This window comes from Falco rusticolus, chromosome 9 (genome assembly GCF_015220075.1).
Source record: "Falco rusticolus isolate bFalRus1 chromosome 9, bFalRus1.pri, whole genome shotgun sequence".
Taxonomy (NCBI): Eukaryota; Metazoa; Chordata; class Aves; order Falconiformes; family Falconidae; genus Falco; species Falco rusticolus.
In genome coordinates, this window is record NC_051195.1 from 38815891 (window position 1) to 38834845 (window position 18955).

The window sequence follows — 18955 nt, forward strand, 5'->3', positions numbered from 1 at the left end:
TTGCAGGGAAACAGAAAATATCCTCGCATCAGTTTTCATCACGGAGATGCTGAGGAAGACTTCTGTCCTGGATTTAGACTAAAAAAGATGCAGAAGAAATTATTGACTTGAAGATCGGTATGGCTCGATGACTGTGTCTAGGAGTTCTGAGGAAGCTTAGGAATGGAGAGCCTTAGCTGCCACGGGAGAGGGGTGTTTCCCTCACTTGACTGCTGAAATGTTGCACCTCCTCCGAAAGTATGTGCAGGAGGGATGCTGAAAACTGCAGAGCAGAAGCCGTTTCCAAACCACAAGATGTTGGTTAAAACATAATTTAAAAAAAAAAACTAGAAACTAAACTGGCGTTGAAGTATTTGCATGCCTTTCTGGGTTCTGAAGGAGGTGTAACCACGTGCGGTCAGGAGTGGGGTCGGTGTGGGTAGCCCCCTCTGAACACACTGAATCGCTCTGGAGCGGCGTTGGCCAACGTGCAGTGAAGGGTGAGGATGGAGAATGCGTGAGGTGAATAAGAAGGGTTAACAGCACTCAGTGGTTTGTTCTCACCTGGGAGGCAGAGTTCAGTTTCGGGTAAGTCATCTGAAAAGGAAACTGCAGCCATAAAAGAAGTTTGAGGTTAATCAGAAGGCTTCTGTGTAAGGAGAGAGTAGGAACCGAGAAGAGAGAAGACTAGTAAGAAAGTTTGTGACAAAGACTTGTGAACTAGGAAGTGGTAGAAGGAAGATTTTGGCTGTACTTTCATGGCAGGACAATGCTAAACAAACATGAAAAAACCCCAAACTGAAAACTGATCAAAATAAATCCAGTAATTTGACGGAAGAGGATTAGCCAGGAGGAGCCTTTGCTAAGAGCAGTCACTAGGGCTACAACTTTGCAAAATTGCGGAAAAGCTCATACATTTGTATAAATATTGAGAATATTTAGAGACAAAATTACTGAAGACTCACAAAAAAAGGCAGCGGGGGGGAGGCGGGAAGGGTCTTTCAGTTCAAGGCAAAAGCCAAGTTTTTTGGCAAGTGCCAAAGTGAGGCAGAAACTGTTCCTCAGGCCCAGAGCCTTTTCTCTCCGCTTGGGAAACTTGTTGAGCTTCTGGGATGTTGCTGCTAGGTAGCAGCCCAGGTCTGCTCCAGGCAAGCACGTAGTACATTTCCCTCAGCAGCCGGCTTTCCATAATTCGTTTCCCTCAGCAGCCGGCTTTCCATCGTTCGTTTCCCTCAGCAGCCGGCTTTCCTGGCCCGACTCGGGCCGCCTGGAGGGAGAGCGGGTGCCGCTGGTCTTCAGGTGCTCCGCACGGGCCCCAGCCTCTGCTGCGCTGGGAAGGGTTTCTGCCTGCACCAAGTAATTGGTCTGTAGAAGACATGTTTTATTAACTGTGTACAGCTAATGTTTGGCTTTATTTCCTTCCATCTTCCATCCTGTTCTCCCCTCTCCTTTCTGGGTGGACACTACCTCTTCCTGACTGCAGCAACTTGTGGAGATACTCAGCTGGAGGCAATATCTTCTAGCAAGCAGCTCTGGAGTGCCTGAGTGACAGCAACGGTCATGTCTGTTTTGACGTTAAAAAAAAAAAAATACAAATTACAAACAGGCAGCAGCCAAATGCACGAAACCCTGCATGCATCTGATGCTCCGGGCGCTGCCTTTCTGTTGTTTTCCATGGATCCATCGTGTCTGTTTCTGCTGTACGAAGGTGTTTTTAAATCTAAAAAAAAAAAAAAAAAAAAAAAAAAAAAAGACATGCTGTTTGTATAAAATAATAAAAAACAGGAATAATGCTAAATAAATGACAGATTATCCAACATGCCCCTTCCCCCAGGGCTAAGAAAATGCAGCAGCTGGAACATCTTCAGAAATGAAGTGAGGGGGGAAAGCAAAAGTGAAGGAGAGAGAAAGAGAGAGGGAGAGCAAAAAAGGAGGCAGCTTGAGCAGCAGATGGCTGAACTGTGCTCCGCAAGGCCGTGGTGGAGGTTAACATCGCATTCAGGCTGTGCTGCGACTTCAACCGTGAGAGGTGGCGAAGAGACCCCAGAGGAGCCAGTGTGAAGACTGGGGTTCGAGAGAGAGGAGGTGCTGCTCCTCCTGTTGCCTGGCAGACTGACTTCAGCCTGTTCCTTCTTTGATTTCTGCACAGCAAGAACGCTATGGAAAGCTGGTTGCTCGGCTGCAGGATCCCAAAACAGACTTTTCTTTTCTTTTTTTTTTTCCTTTTTTTTTTTCTTTTAAAGAAAAAAAAAAAACAAAATGGGTTGTTGATCTTAAACTAAAGGTTGAAGTAGGGATTAAAAAAAATGGGTTTAAGTGATTATAACTTAAATAGAAGCTTGCTTTTCAGAGATGCCCGTTTTAGAAACAACCACTACCTGGCCAAACATGGAGGTTTGAAGCCAGCTTATTTAACTTAACAAAACAAAACAAAAGCATTGCATTAAGAGCAGAGATTTTAGAGGAAGAGGGTACATGTATGCGATTTTCTATGGGTTGGTTTTTTTCCTTTCCAGTAGTATAGTTGGGATCCACAGTGCTGCAGAACACGTGTTCCTTAGGAAGCAGACAAAAAACTTAGTGTTATGTTCTTCATGAAAACTTGCACATACACTCCTATATGAGGCATAAATAGCGTGTGTTTTTTTATACTGAAATATATGCACCCATAGAACTAAAGGGGTTACCTGGCCTCCTGTTTGATTTGTTTGGTCTCCGAGTAAAATCGCAGTGGGAGCCAGCAGCCCCAGCCAGGTGCTTCTCCCCACCACTAACTCATCTGATGTTTGTAAGTGTCATGTTTCCTAGTGTTTATTTGGGTAATTTTTCTATTTTTTACGGTGATGTTGTAACACAGAAAACTATCAGATCAGAACCTCAAAAACTGTAGGAAGGACTCCAGGCCACCTTCCTTTGTTGCCTGTGGGTGTTAGAGGACACCTGGAGAAGCAGAGGGGAGAGGGAACTAGCGCATGTGATCTGATGTTTGTCCTTTGGGCCAATTCATCTTCCTTTCTTTCCTTTGCTGCAGGAGTCCAATTCCTTTAGTCGTTGGGTGGGGAATGTGGAAGTGTTTTGTTGACCTTACCAAGGAGAGAGCCTAGCCCCAAGAAGAAACTGGCCTTTCTGGCAGACCTGATAGGATTTGTGTTGACCAAGGGAAGGCATGTCTTGCAGAAGGTGGGATGGGCTTTTACCTGAGCTTCTGTCCATCCCTAATCTTTTTTTGGATTTTGCGAGGGAGGTAAAGTGATTGCATTGACAGCATACTAATCGTGAGGCAACGTTTTTACAGACTATGGAGGAGAGAAGAAAGCCAATTTGGAATTTTAATCCTTGTTTACCAGCATGCAGAAAATTGGAGCTGTCGCTGTGCAGCAGGTAGCTCTCGGCTCTTGTTGTTAGAGAGGTGCTATCCCACACCAGGATTAGACAGCTAACCCCTGACGAAGGAACAGACCAGCCAGGTTTGCCAGGTTTGTCTGAGCAAATACGCTTTTTTTTTTTTTTCTTCTTTCTTCCTCCCTCCCTCCACCACCCCAGGGAGGAGTGTGGGGGTTGACCTTTGGGGGGCAAACACTAGATTTCATTATTTCGAAACATTTTTAAGACAGCACTAAGCAGTGAGTGAAGTGGAAAGTGAAAAGCCTTGATATTTTATTCAGGTTTTGTTTTGGTTTTTTTTTAAGCCACAAAGAGAGAGCAAACAGGAGATTACATTGATGCCATTTAAAAAAGATAAATACAAAACATTATGCATGCCTTCTTTAGGTCTGATCTTCCTTGTCTCTTTACCTGATGATTAATAATTACAAAAGAAAACCCTCTGTATTAAGTATCTGCATCTTTCAGAGAAAATTTTAAAAAGAACAGAACTGTTGGGTTTTTTTGGTTTTGCACAGTCTTGGAGACAAACTCTCTTTTGGGGTTTTTTTTTGTTTGTTTGTTTTGTTTCCTTTTAAGTTAATGAGAAAACCTTAGCTTGGTATGGCCATTATCAAACACAGCTGTACACCTTTAGCATTCTTAATGTTCTCTTATGGGGCTAATATAAGCATCTATATAATATATATTATAAATATCACATTTTAAACAGGAAATGGAAGGCATTTGATGCAGAATTTTTGCATGATATAGAAATAATTAAAGTTAGCTAGTGTTTGTTTGTTTGGTCTGAATGTTGGTAGAATCTTCATAGCTTTGTTACAATGAAACCTTGAACTGAAAATATTTAATAAAATAACATTTAAACAGTGCAAAGTTTTGAGCATCACATTCTTCTCTTAAGCCATGGGACAGTGTGGAACTGGCACTTCTGGGACAAGAACCAATCCACAGAGCTTTTTTTTGGGGGGGTCAGAAAATAGTGTGATTTAAAAACATCATGTTTAAAAAGGAAAAAAAGGTAAGTGGTACCATACCTAAGATGAAAAGATAACTGGCATTGATAAAAACAAAGGGACAACAGAACCTGTTGAAATGAACTTTATGGCACTTCCCTGACAGACCATGGGGTAATCGGGAATGGCTGCTTCTGTTCCCGACAGCCTAACCCTTGGCCAGCCTGCGCTGTTACTTCCTTTCTCAGTCTTTGTTTTCCTCGCTGGTATTTTCAGACTGCGGGAGAAGCCGCCTTGCCATTAGGTTTGCCTGGTGTAAACGCAGGCTGGGTGGCAGCTCTTGGCTGGTGAGCTGCCGTGCTGTGTCCTAGGCAGGGTGCTCCTGCGGGCACGCATCAGCCGCTCACCCGTGCACATCTGCCTGCTCCAGCAGCGTAAGCATCATTTCCTAACGCAAGTTAGAACGAGGTTGGATTTAGCCTGTTGTGTTTCTCTAGTGCCCTTGTTCCTAGAATTTCATTTGTGCTCCCTTGGGTGGGCTTTGTTCCATTCCGGCCTTCGCTGCTTTGGCGTTTTTCTTTCATTTCGCACCTTGTACTGTTCAGGCTACTCTCTTGGGGGCTGCAGGTCCCCCCTGAGCCTGCAGTTGTGCTGCTCCTGTGAAACCCCTTGCCAGGGGCCAGGGAGCATGGCTCTGGCAGTGGGACCCACGTGCTCGGGTGCTTTTCTGCATCTACCTGCTGGCCTTGCGGCAGCTGCGTGCATATCAGGTCCGGCATGGCTGCTGCTGGGGTTGCCCTGGGGTTGCACATCTCATTCTGATGGTGGCTGCAGCTAAGGCTGAGGGGCTCTGGTTGGCATCTGTGCGCCCACCTTGGCAGGCCTGGCCAGCATCCCGCACCCCCAGCCCTTCTCAGGTGCATCTGGGAAGGGCTGCAGATGAGATGAGGCTTTGCTTTACCTCGGAAAGAGAGTTCAGCGTGCTTAATCCCCTTTAACTGCAGCAATTACCTAGTAAATAGGTGTCAGTTGCTGCTGCTTAAAGAGATGATTGCTTTTGCTGCCTGATGAAACAGGAGGAAAATTGTCCTTAGTGTTTAAAGGGAGAAGGTAAGAGTTTTACAGCCTACTTCACAGGGGCTGAAGACAATCTGTTCCTAGCCAGAGAAGATAGCTCCTGCTATTACTGCGGTAGCAAAGAGAGGTTCTGCTATCATTCTGACATCTGAGGCAGCATCATTCACCAGGTAAGGTCTCTCCTGAAGCAGTTAATCATATCTTAATGGTCTTGAAAGAAATGGTGCAGTATGATCTGATAGGCACTAGGAAGGTACTCATAAAGTCAGTGATGATTTCCCACGTTCTTAGTAGCTCTTTTACCCAGGACAAAAGTAATTTAAACACTTACTGAAAGCACAATAGTTGGGCTAATGCTTACGTCAGGAATATTTATGTAGCATGTATATGAGGCATTTCAGACAGTTCCTGTGTATGTGTGTGATTTAAGTACATTTAGAGAAGGTGGTGGTGTTCCATTTAAGCTGTACTGTATGTGTCTTTACCACTTGCAAGCGCTTTGTGAGTCCGTCTTGGCCAGGAGCACTGAAAAATGGAATAGAACTGCTCCAGAAAGGGTTCCTGTTTTTCCTGTGGTTTAGCTGGCAGCAAGGGTTGGGAATGGTGCTTCTCTGCAATGTGATAGATGCAGCGCTGAGCTATCAAGCCGCAGCAGTATTCCCAGACACTTATTTTCCAGAATGCTGTATCTGGTTATGGTTTGCTCATCCCGTTGGGTGGCGTTTTGCCATCTTCTGAAGAGAAGCAGCTGAGCACGGTTTGCTAAGCTCTCCCCTCTCTCCCAATGCGTGCACATGCATGCTTGTACACGTAGGTTGCTTACTCTGGGGGAGACCTATGATTGATGGTGGCTTTTATTTGTGCCCAAATCAGATTTACCTTTAAACTGGAATGGGTCTGCTCTCGCTCACCGGGCTAGCAACACAAAGCCCAGCAGGATGCTCCTGTGCTACAGAACCTATGAGATGTGGGGAGAAGTATAAGCAGAACAGAAATAAAATTCCATTTATTTTTTTAATGAAAACCGTTACCTTTTACTTGTGTGACTGATAACGTAGACAGACAGAGTGGTGGACAAGCAGTCAGGAGATCTGTGAGCTGTTGCTGGTTTTGCTGTGGCTCTGCGGGGAGACCGTGGGCAAGCACTTGTGTGCTAGGTGCTTCTGTGTCCCCAGCTGTCCCTGCAGATAACGAGACTGACCTCCGAGAATCTGCTGGAAGAGACTAATGAGCAGTGATGCAGAGCAGCTGGGGGGTACCGCTGCTCTACCTCACAGGTGGTGGGGTTTTTTTCCTGAGAATTTGAAAGGTTTGGGATTGCAGACTAATGCACCTGGAATGCTTGTTTATTTGGGTTTGGTATAAATTCATTTTCGAGTTGGGAAAGGTCGTCCTTGAGGGCACTTAAAGTGGCTTGAGTGGGGCATTATGAATTTTTCCCCCTTAATGCCTGAGAACTCCTCATCTGCAGGAATGCCTTGCCTGCCTGACAGTAAGGAATAAGAATTTACCGGTTGGTGTGTTGGTGGTGGGTTTTTTTTAAAGAATTTTAAGCAAGCATTTTTTTTCAATACTTAACAAGTGTTAGAAAACAAAAATGCATATGTTCATGGTTTTTAAGACAGCCTGGCCACAGTGACAGGATGCAAATAACTAAATCAGTATCATCTCAGCCTGAAAGTTCATTGTACTGCAGCAGGGTCCTCTAAAGCCCAGATAGGTGGGGGGAAGAGGGAAAGGTGGCTAATGTATCATTTTATCTTATACAGTAATTTATATTGTATATTTTTATACATAAAGTATATTACTATTTTACATATTAATATATTCATATAGTAAAAAATATCATTTTACTGTAATTACTTATGAGTGGATGGGCAGGATGACATTTATTCACAGAGAGCCTTTTTGTTAATCCATCATACGCCTGCATATTGGCAGAGTTGGGGTTTGGCCAGTTCTTGTTGGGATGAAATACAGTGTCATCGTGATTGATTTCTCCATCATGTTTCTGTGGAGAAGTGTAGTGTTCATACCAAGAGAAGACAGCCTGCAAAAATGGCATCAAGGCTGTGCTTCAGTGGCCTTGTTTACACAGGAACATCCTATAGGCTATATATATATATATACACACACATACAACTATACAGTTGTAGCAGTGCTACTACTGCTGTATGGTTGTTCCTGTTCCAGAAAGCAATGATTTGTTTGTTCGTTACTACGTGTTTAGAAGTTCAAAACAAGCTGAAAGAAGTACTTATACGAGAAGAGTACGTTCTGCTTATGTGTCATTTGAAATACATTGCTTCGGATTTATCATATTTTTCTTGTATAAAAAAGGCCCTATCTTTGAGATATTGTCTTAAAATGTTAAGAGTTGTAAACAGATTGCAGCCTTGTTCATCCCGAAACAGTATTAATGCTGAAATAATTTTAAATATTTCAAGTCAGCAAGTTTGAACACTTTCTAATCTGTTACAGTATCTTACAGTATCAGTAAAAATCTTCCATACCTACTAGAGATGCTCCACTGAGCTTCCATATAAACAGGAACACGTTTGATTTTTTTTATTTTAACACAGCATTGTACTTCGACCTTCCCTTTTGAAAGAAACAGGCTTCCTGACCCATGAAAACTTCTACCAGGAGTGGGCAAATGGAAATCTTCATTATAACTCAGTTTTTTACTGACTATCCAGGGAAGGATTGTTTTGTTTATGTAACCTCGAGAAGGAGAAGTTGCTTGAGAGAAATACAACGTCACCAGGGAGAGTATGTACTGTGTGGGATGGGCACTGGGCGATACGGTAGCCTGGAAGATGGAAAGGGAGTAGTAAAGCTGAGCACAGGCTGGGAGTGTGGGGAGGCTGGTGTGGAGAAGCACAAGTGATTTAAATGTGTCTTGTGAGTGCACAGAGCAAGTTACATATGAGGTAGCTACAGAAGCAATGATGCCAGAGGGGCTGAGAGCGGTGGTGACATGAGAGGGAAGGCAGGTAAACTGCTCCCGTGGCTTGAGGAGGGAGGAGCAGTTTGGAGGGACGGAAGAAGTGGTTTCTTCCACTGCAGGATTAATTGGAATGTTAAGCCAATACTGTTGCACCTGTGTAGCGTACGGTAGCATACAGCTATACGATTCGATGACTGCCCTCCCTCAGTGTAACTGAGACTGGTTGGACAGGGGAGAGAGCTGAACTCCCAGAAACATATTCTTATACCGGAATATCAAACTCTGGTTTGAAACGGTAAATCCACTTTCACAGAAGGTAGTACCAGACCATGAACGCTTACAAGCAGATGCCGCCGGGTGCCGGGCTGCCGCAGATCCCCCGCTGGCTCGGCTTCGTGCAGCTGTTGGGGCTGTGGTGGCCGGGCCACCACCTGCTGCTGCCGCCCTGGCTTCGGGGTGGCTGCTGGCCGCGGGGACAGCGGGAGCACCGCGCATGTCTGCAGGTTCATTCTGCAGAAACGCCGTCGTGTTCCAGTGCGTGCTGCCGCGTGCCAGCGGCGGGCGGGGGGCTGCCGTGCCGGGGGGGCGGCGGGAGCGCACGGAGCGGTGCTCGCTCGCACCGCTTCGCTTCGGTCTGCACCTGCAAACGGGGCCTCCCAGGCGTGCAGCGCCCTCCGCGCTTCGGGTGCAATTGCACCTGGTAAACGTGTCCAAAAGCAACGACTTTCCAGCTTTTCCAACTTTGCAATGGGAGAATAGGTTCCTATATGGCAAATCTACATTTTGCATTGCTTTTTTTGAGGTTTTCGGTGCCAGGGAAGCGGCGCGTTGCCCGGGCGAGGGGCAACCTGCGGCCCCCGCCGGTCGCGCCGGTCCCCGCCCGCCGCCCCTCACCGCCGGCCGGGGCTGCGGGGGCTCCCTCGGCTCCCCCGGGCCGTGGCTCCCCATCCCGTCCTGCCTCCGCACCCTGAGCTCCTTCGGCTCTGTAAGGCGGGACCCGCACCGTGAGTCTCTGTGTATGTGTCCGTCCGTCGGGGCCCCACGCCCGCCCGCCGGGCGGCAGCGCCGAGCGCCCTCACGCAGCGGGGTCCCCCCGGGCCGCCTCAGCCCCACCGCCAGCGCCGGCCCCTCGCCGCCCCCCCGCGGTCCCGCCGCCGCCGGGCGGGGCCTGCCGCCCCTCCCCTGCGCGGAAGATGGCGGCCGAGCGGCGCGGCGGCGGCTCCCCCAGCGGCCGGAGGGACGCCCAGCGGCCGGGAGCCGGCGGGCCGCGGCCGGCCTGAGAGCTGCCCGCGGGGACGGGGGGACGCCCGCCCGCCGGGAGCCGTGCCCTGCGCCGCGGGGCCTCGCCGCGGCAGGTGAGGAGGGGGAGGGCGGCGGGGCCGGGGGAAGTTGTGCGCCGGCGGGGGGCGGCGGGGCGGCCGCGGCAGCCGCTGCGGGGGCTGGGCTGAGGCGGGCGGCGGGGAGGCGGCTGCCCCCGCGCCCCGAGGCGCCGCCCGCCCCGCAGCCACCTGTGCAGCCTGGCCGGGGGCACCGGGGCCCGCCGCGCCGGCCCGGGGGGCCCGGGGAGCCGCCACCCGCGGCCCGGGGCAGCGACTCCTTCCCCTGGTGGCTGCCGCCCCTCGGAGCCCCTGTGGGGCGGCGCTGGGCGCAGGGTGCCGTGCCGCAGCTCGCTCCCGGCCTGGCTCCGGCGCTCGGCGCCCCCGGGGCGGCGTGGTGCGGCGGCCGGGGCCGGGGGCTGCCCGCCTGCCCGGTTGGGGCCAGCAGCAGGCACGGCTTTGGCGGTGGGGAGGCGCGGCGGGAGCGATGCTCCCTAGGAAAAGCTGCTGGAACGCGAGGAGTCATGCCCGTAGTATCTCGCATCCTTTGCTCGGTAGAGCATACTTGCGGTGGTAAAGTGATAAATAAAGCGTGAGACACCCCTGTTTGCTTATGCAAGAGTGAATAAACTCGGTGTTGCCCGATTTAGAAGTGGGCAGATGTCACATATCTGAATTTAACCACTGCATTTAACCACAAGTTACGCTGTGCCACACTGGGGCTCTGTGTGGACCAATCTTGCCAAAGAAGCATTTGGAGCTGTTAATTGCACTTGCATTTCTTGTTAGGAAGTGTAACCTCGTCCTTTATCGCGAAGAAAAGCAAACTAGAAACTTCTGATTAATTTACAGTTTCCGTGCAGTCAGCTCAGTTCCCCATGATATTTGGGCTGGGAAGCTTTGGATGACAGGAGAATCTATGTAGTGCCTGTACGACAGGATACCTTGTGTACAAAAGCACTCTGAGAGCCAGAAATCATGACGAGCTCAGCATCATCAGCCCTGCGAGCGGTACCGGGCTGGTGCCTCCACGTGCCCCATTGTCCACGGGAGCTCTGGCTCTCCACGTGCACCAGCCGGTGGCTCTGGGGCCAAGCCAGGAGCGCTGCTGTGCAGAGACCCGAGGGACACGGTCCGCAGCGCCTTTGGGTGGTGGTTCTGCGCTGGGCTTCCCAGTGTGGCTGTTCTCGTGGCACTGAGGTTACTGATCCTGCTCCTGGAAGGTTGGACCTAGGAAGGCTTTTTAGTTTGTGTTTTGTGCTACACAGAAGCAATCGATGGTGCTGTGTTAAGAGCTAGGCTGGTTCCAAGAGCAGCCCGACTCCACTAGACCAGACTTGAGCCAGTGGAAAAACCTCTGCTCGAATCTGGCAACCAGCATAAAATGTTCTAAAACTTTTCCACTCTCGGCAGCTGTGAACAAGGATGTATGTCTCAGCATTATTTTCTTGTATGCTTGCTGCTTTCTTCTTAATCTTCCTCATCTCAAATTCCTCTTTTAATTTCTTCTTCCCTTTTAGTTTATGCTCTTCCCTAAGTCTATGATGCTATTTTCCTTGTTGCTGCTTCTTGAATGAGGTTTCCTAACATGTCTTTTCTTCCTCTGTTTCAGTGTTTTTTTCAGCCCTTGTTAAGTGCGCTTTTTTTTTGTACGTATGTATGATTTTGAACTAGGAAGTACTGGATATTTCAAAAAGCAGTGAAAATGCACTACAGAGCAGAAGCAGTGGTACATCTGTCCGTGTCAAATTTTTCACTCCAGTTGCAGAAATGACCTGAGCTGTTTGGTACAGGTTCTCAGACCTGGTGTCAGAGTGGAGGGCAGGGGCCAGTCCAGCCCTCCAGCGTTGCTGACCATGAGGAGAGAGGAGCTCTGAGGCATGTGTTAGCAAAATAGGATTGTGATACAGAAAGATTGAGCTGTTGTAAGGTATGGAATAATACCCGCGAGTGTTTAGCAGGACATGAGCGTGTGCACTGGTAAGCTGCGCGTTTTTCAGCAGTACCCAGTAGTGCAGTGATGGTGCTATCTGCTGCGTGCGTTTTACTGTAACGATGCTTAACCCTCGCTCTGAACTGCATTAGAATTCATGTAGGTGACCTGCTAAAAATGCCTGAGCCTAGCTTTGTATTAGCATTTATAATTCTATGATTTTAAAAAAAAAAGGGGGGGGGGGGGAGGGGGGGGAGGGGAGGGGCAGGAGGTACCCGAATTCAGCAGAGACCTCGATGTGTCCTGAACCACACAGCCTATCTCCTCGCTGAGCCTTGCTTCAGAGATTTAAATGCCTATCTCTGATCTCTTTGCTATATCGGGAATATGCGGTGATTCTCTGAGCAGAGCTGCATAGATAAGATAATCCATTTCGGTTTAATTGGCAGAGTTGTTTACACATGATCTCTCGCTCATTTTCCTCTTTTAAAGGAATGCATATCCATCCCTGATTACAGCTCAGGTCAAAATCCCTCAGCACTTGTAGCAAATCTCTTTTAATTGGTCTCATTTTAGCTCTCATAAGGTTGTGTTTTAATTCCCCCTCTTCCAAATCCTTTTCCCTAGTCTGTAATGTAATTTATTACAGGATATTTTATAGACAAGGGGGCAGCCTCTGGCTGTCAGCAACCTTTGCTGTGTATCGAATTTCCAGCTCAACAGGCAGTTGCAGTGGAGTTGGCGGGTGTAAAGCAGCCATGCCGCAGCAGCAGCACAGGAGCAGTCTGCAGCGGCTGCGCTGGGCACGAGTGCCGGCTGTGTCCCGGATTCTGGAAATAACTGGGATGAATGCTCCAGTTTGCACTCTCTGTTTCTCTAGCCTTTCTGTAGCCGTGGCTGATGCGAGGGTCCCTTAAGTTCAGTTTCTCCCTTTCTAGCTGTCTTTCCAGCCTTTGTGATTGAATACAAATACATCTGAGCTGCTGTTGTTGGCCGATGACAGGCTTTGAGCAGTGCAGGGTTGGTAGGCTAATGCTGGGAGCATGTTTGTAGAAGGCCCAGAGCAATGTTAGCTGTCTCTATAAAATTCACTGTGACTTCCCTGAATGCAGTTGCTTTGGTTAATTGCATGTAATGCGGAGAGGTGAAGCTCTGTGTTTCATTATGCCTGCGCCGAGGCACTTCACCTCTGGCCTGTACCAGCACGGTCTGCAGCCGCGGTGCGCTGGTGTAGCTCCTGCCCCATCTCCCGGAGCTCTGGCATCAGCTCTGGAAACCTTAAAGGCTGGAGGTTGGGGGCGGGGCGGGGTGTGTTGACCTGTGCCCCCATGCCCGTAATACTGCTCGTTTTCCCACTACAGCAAAATCAGAAGGGAATACGTGCCTCTGCTTCAGCCGCCGGCGTCGAGACCATAGGTTGCGTGGTCCAGCCTCTCTGCTTTGCTGGTCCAGCTCCAGAGGCAGGAATCTCCAGCGGAGCTGTGGAGCACAGTTATGTCTTAAATCGCCACTGAAAGATTTACTGGAGCACATACATCAGAGCCCTAACTGTTCTTTCTGCATAGTGATATTTGAAGGTCTCAGGCCTCTCGCAATTGCTGTTTGGGGACTGCTTCTCGATATAGGCCCATATCCAGAAACGAAGTGATATAGATCACTAGACTCAATCCATATGTGCCCTATTAAAAATGCAGTAGAAACCTCTAGATGTGAATGATGAATTAATCTTCAGCACCAGAAGGGTATCCTCCATCACGTTCTTGCCTGCTGTAATATTTTTAGTAAGTTAACTGATCTAGCAGTGAGTGCAGGGGGGTTGATAAGATTGTAAATGTAGTTTGGACCTTCACAAAATTTTTGTGGCTTACACTGGGCAACGTCACAAGATCTGTTTTCACAGGAGTGGGAATTGGTGTTTGCTTGGCTTTTAAAGCTGCCCAAACTCTCCAAACAACAAGAGGGCTGGTCAGGGTTTATCTCTATGTGTAGACTCAGCCTGCTTTTGAATTTTTTTGAGTAAAATAGTGCAAAATAATTAAGGACAGCTTCACACAGCACTTGTTTATGTACTAACGCCAGCACGAAGATGTTCAGAAATGCCTGTCTCTTCCAAGTCTGTGTAGCTGTACGTAACTGACGCTGTTCTGCCTGCTGGGGTTGCAGGCATTGAGTATCAGCAGTGTTTGCAGCTGCTCTCAGGCTGAAATGTTAGCACCTTAGCTGAGCCTGAGCTACTGCACGCCTTCTTTTCATGAAGTGAATTTAGTATGTGTCATTATATACAGATTATGAAGTTAAGCATTAAAACTAACAGGGATTTGATACCAATGTTCGGGTTGTTGTTTTGGAGTTTTTTGTACATCCAGATTCGAAGGAGGGTGAAAAGCAGAGACACGTTTTGTCCCCCCCTCAGTGTAGGGGCTTGCATGGGTCCTAGCACTGGTCTCCATGCCGTGTGTGTGTCAGGCCACAGACACCACCCTCAGTGCTTTGGCACGTGTTTTGAGTGTGGGATGGGAATGAGGGAGTGTGACCTAAGGTTTTGGTGGGGTCTGAATGCAGCTGCACTGCATTAGTCCGATCTGTTCTCTCCTTGCATTGCAGTGCCTTACTCTGAATTCTGCCCCTCAGCCCCCTTTGGAAGTGTCTGCCACTAGAAGAGATTGTCTTGGGCATCCCCTGTAAAGCAAGAGGCAGAAGAGTCTGTCCCTCCTCTCCCACTCTCCTAATTGCCGTCCCAGGACTGTAACTCAACGAGGAGACAAGGGCTTGCAGGTACCTCCTCCACAGCCTGGGAGAGAGTACAACATGAAACTGCACGCATTAGATGACATGCCAACAAGTCCTAGCCCTCTCCAGGGCTAGGGATCGCGGCTGCTTTTATTTATTGACACATTATTTTCCTCTGTATTCAGCAGTGCCCTTGGGAGCTGGGGTGGCATAGCTGATGCAACAAAGAAGGAGGAAAGAGGGATGGCAAAATGACAGTTTTATCCTTTCTTAATCTCTTTTTGTAGTTCTGGCCTGCCATCTGGTCAGTCTCTTAGGGCAGGGTGCTGGGGCTGCATGCTTTCATTCTCCTCTGTTTGCTTCTCCAGTTTCCTGCATCCTTCATTTCTGCATCAGAAACTCTCCAAGAGTATGGAATTCCTCTGAGTGGGTCATGTTGGGAGGCTTCCGTGTCAGGACCATTAGATTATGTGACAAAGCAACTTGTTTTTCTTTGATCGTGTTTAGTCTTAACAGTTCTAGACGATTCCATTAGCCTAATATTTTATTGGTCTTTCAGCTTGTCTCTAATTAATGCTAATTTGCTTGGCAATACTTCTGAAGTAAAATCAGAGCTTACATGTGGGTTTTTAGGGCTCTTCAACAGATCTTAACTCTTCACTTTTCAATCGCTTTAGTATAAATTCCTCAAAGGAGACAGTGGGATGACATGCCTTAGCTGTGATAGACTCCAAGTAGTAGAGATCAATTTAGAACAGAAGGGAAACTTGAGATTTACTGCAGAAATATTAAAAGAACCTGACTGTTTTATAATTATTTTTTTTAAGAGCCTTTTGCTGAACAGCTTTGTGTTAGCTCTGTAGCCCTACCCACTGCTTTAAAGCATGGGAAATTTCATGTCAGGGGTTTTAAAATGGTCACTTCTGTCATACCTTGGATGATGAGAGTTGGACTCATCTGACTACGCATGAAGATCTACAGCTGAAGCGCCCACATCTGAGCTAGGCACTGTAAGTTCCCTTTATATTGAGGGTACGTTGGGGCACGCTTCACCCTGAAGCAGATGTCCACGTTTGGTGAGGTGAATCACATTCAGAAAGCTCTTTTTTGTTTTTCCACTGAATATAATGAAAACTGAAGGTGTTAATCCAGATGTAGAAATGTCAGCGGGACAGAGATCTGAGCAGAAGGTAAATTGAACACCTCCCAGAGTGATGCTAATTTACTCCTAATCCTGGATTTCTTTCAGTGTAGCTTTTCTAACACCTTCACTGATAACTGGTTTACATAAATCTGTCTCTTCTGATCTTAACTACCTTTCCCATCTTTAGAGCACTTTTTCTCTGGATTTTTTTTTTTTTTCTTTAGCTAATGCTGATGCAGTGACTGTGCCGCTCACACTTCATTCTGAAAGCTTTTGCAGATGCTGAACATTATGGCGTGCTCTGCAGCTGTTGATTGTCTTTGCCCTTGCTTCTGTGGTGAAGTTGTTCAACAGCCAGGGTTCCTCTGTAACTGGTAACCAGGACCTTGCTTGGTCCTGGCCAGCCACGCCAGCCGTCAGTAGGTCTTTGTTCCGTTCACAACCTTAACTGCTCTGATGATAGTTGGCTCTGGAAGCAAGCTGAATATCAAAATGTCAGGTAATGGCCTATAACATTTTTTTCTGTAAAGAGACAGGCTTCTCACCTGCCCAGTCTGGGTTTTACGCTGCTGGAGGTTGTAACTTTGCACAAATGGTGAGGTCAGGCTTGGAGCGGCCCGACGCAGTGGCACATCGTGTCGAGATCCCTTCTTGAGATGAATAATGTAATTTCACAGCAAGTCGAATATCTCTTAATATTTGACAACCCAAGGTGAACGAGGAGCACAGTAAGACCGGGAACTCTGTGCAATCTAATTAAAGGCAGAAATTTTCAAAAAGGTTGGTGTCTTGGCTGACTCCTTCAAAGGTCATCCTCTTCCATCTGTCATCGCCTGCGTCTTGTTTGCGTTTCTCTTCTGGACATCGCCTCTGTGTGTGTCTCAAGTGTAGAGATGCCTTTGAAGTGGCATCGTTTGTCTCTGTTGCGGAGCTACAGAGCTGAAATCATCAGCACCATACTGCTGGTGAGCTGCCTGTCCTTCCAGTTACCGAGGGTTCACAGGTATTAAAAACAGTGGGCAGGAACTAGTGTAGACGTTGCATCGATCAACACAGAGTGGCCGTGCATGAGGACTGCCACAGCTCCCTCTTTCATCAGCTGTGAGCCGCGTTCAGGAGAACGATGTGAGCTATCACAATGTCAAATCTGTCTTTTCAGTGGGATAAAGTGGGATCCTGGCCCAGTCTGGCAGCTGTGAAGAGGGAGATTCATTTCAGCACTGAAGCCTAGCATAAACTGGGAGTCTCCATGTTTGATCCGTTGCCCAAAACACCTCTGAAACATCAAGCTTCTCCCCTTTCTCCACCACCACCCCCCCCCCCCACTTTCAGTTACTAATACTGTATTTTCATTTGTTACTTGTAGTTTTTTGGGGTTTACTCCTTTTTAATTAAATGTTATGGATTCAGTTAGCGATACTTCAGCTCAAACTGCGTGTGCTTTACTGGTGGCTGAGTCATAACCGTCTCCCTCATAAGCAGAGATCTGTCACTGTCTCCTGATTTAGTTTTGTCTGCAGGCTCTCATCCATATCCTTCCTTTATGTTCCTGTTTCAGATCTGGCCACTCGCGTCAAAGCACGATGTGGATAAGCCTGCTTCCCTGAGTCACAGCTGCCATGAAAACGTGCTGTTATCCTGTGTTAGCATCCACAGTTTAGTATCGTGTAACTGTGCGTGCAACAGGGCATGTTTCCATGGCTCAAGTCCACATAAACATACAAGCACAGAGCTTTCTTCAGGAATACCTTGCTTTGCCTCAAAATATTGATGTTTGCCTTTCCCAGCATTACCTTTAAATGCAAATTCCTCACTAACCGCGTGTGACGGTACGGTGCCTGCGGTAGCAGACAGAGCTCGGAAGTCCCTTTCGGTCTTGCCTTGCGTATGTGGGCAGGTTAAGAACAAGCTAGTGTTCAGGGGTTGTCGTAATTGCAGTTGGTGTTGAGTGTAACATTTCTCTGAGGTTGTTACAGTTAATTCTTTTGCATGTTGCAGAGCTATTGTATAATTATCTTACTTATACGTCAGTCCCAGCTTTTTCCTGTTGCTAAAGGAAAACAGGGTGAAGATGCCCTTTGACCACGCTCCTCTTGGCTGGCTTTTAAGCTGATGCTACCACTGAGGAAAGCAGTCTGGTCCTGTACCGACCCTTCTCGGTACTGGCACAACCACTCAGCAAGCAGGAGCAGGAAACTGATGTGCAAATTAAAGTAACCAGAAGAAAACAAACCTCCTTTTTTTGCTCCAGGAGAGAAAAAGTTACTTCTCAGTTGATCAGTAAGAAACCCAGTCAGGCTCAAATGCTTTTGTATTGGAACACCACAGAGTGCCTTGGGGATAGGATGGGGTGCCAGGACTGCTCTCTTTGGAGGAGAGGAGAGGTGTGACCACCTAAACAGGTGCCAGATGGTCGCCTTAAAAGTGCAATTTCATATGGTGTAAACTGAAGAGGAGGCTTACGGTGATTTGCATCAGTTCTGCAAAAATTTTGAATACCAAATTTATCTAGGCTACACTTAACTATAACAGTGGTTGTGGCAAACTCCACACGGGTATCAGAGACGGGCAGCATGGTAAGAGCTGAGCTGCCAGTAACTGCAGCCCTTTGTTGCTGCCTGTTCTTTTCCACATTTAATTGGACACCAGATTAATTTTTATATCTGTGATTTCCTGTGAAGGGAAAGATTGAAGAAATTGAAGCGGTAGTCATTTCTAAAAGAGATGCATCCAGGAGAAGAAGAAAACAGTCGCTTTGATCAAGGTCTGTACCAGACCTGGGGTCAGAGGTTCTGCGCTTCTATTTTTTGCGTCCTACTCTGGCAGCTTGCAGCTTCTCTGATGAGCAGTGCTGCATTATATTTATGTTCCTGTGCAATTTAGCAGAAAGATGTGACATGTTATGTCAGAAAACTAATTATGTTTCTATAAAAACATTAAAAAAAAAAGAGATGTTTCTGGGTTTTCCTCAACATCTTTTCCTAGCACCCTGCCACTGACAGTCTGACCCATGATACTGTTCTGGACAGATGTTTGTGAACTGAAATTGTTGTGAGTGCTCAGGCCCCTTCCCCTTCCTGCAGTTATATCTTCCTGAAGCGCATCCTGTGCAAGGGTAAAGATTGGCGAGACGCGATGCTGAAAGATGAAGCGGTGGAAACTGATACAGTGTCTGCACTGGAAGCAAGGCTGTTCTTGAAGGATATGTCTGTAAACCATTTGGTCTTAAAGTCTATATTGAGTAGTTTTAAAAATGAGCAAACTTTTAACAATAGATGAAGACACAGGTGAACACCTCTTCGTACAGAGATGTAGCATGTAACCACTAATGCAAGATTTCGTTTTTGCTTCTGTCATTAGGCTTCATCTGGAGAAGGCAGATCCCTTAGGCAGGGATGCAGAGGTGGGTTGGTCTTCATGGGCTGGTGATTTAGAAACCTTCTGAGTCATCAGGATGGGACTGGTGGCACCAAGCTTGAAAACAAG

General features: G+C 47.6%; 2 protein-coding genes across 18 annotated transcripts in view; both read left to right on the forward strand.

The window, feature by feature from the left end:
* CAMK2G (calcium/calmodulin dependent protein kinase II gamma) overlaps positions 1–4235 on the forward strand; it is a 121655-nt gene extending 117420 nt beyond the window's left edge. For 14 of the 17 annotated variants that reach the window (XM_037401363.1, XM_037401367.1, XM_037401369.1 and 11 more), the window contains one exon: positions 1463–4235. The gene's annotated coding sequence lies outside the window, so the exon portion shown is untranslated. The remainder of the gene's footprint in view (positions 1–1462) is intronic. The other 3 variants (XM_037401364.1, XM_037401373.1, XM_037401371.1) reach the window with 1 other exon arrangement.
* Positions 4236–9579: 5344 nt separating this feature from the next.
* NDST2 (N-deacetylase and N-sulfotransferase 2) overlaps positions 9580–18955 on the forward strand; it is a 136900-nt gene continuing 127524 nt past the window's right edge. Inside the window, exon 1 of the mRNA XM_037400560.1 lies at positions 9580–9701. The gene's annotated coding sequence lies outside the window, so the exon portion shown is untranslated. The remainder of the gene's footprint in view (positions 9702–18955) is intronic.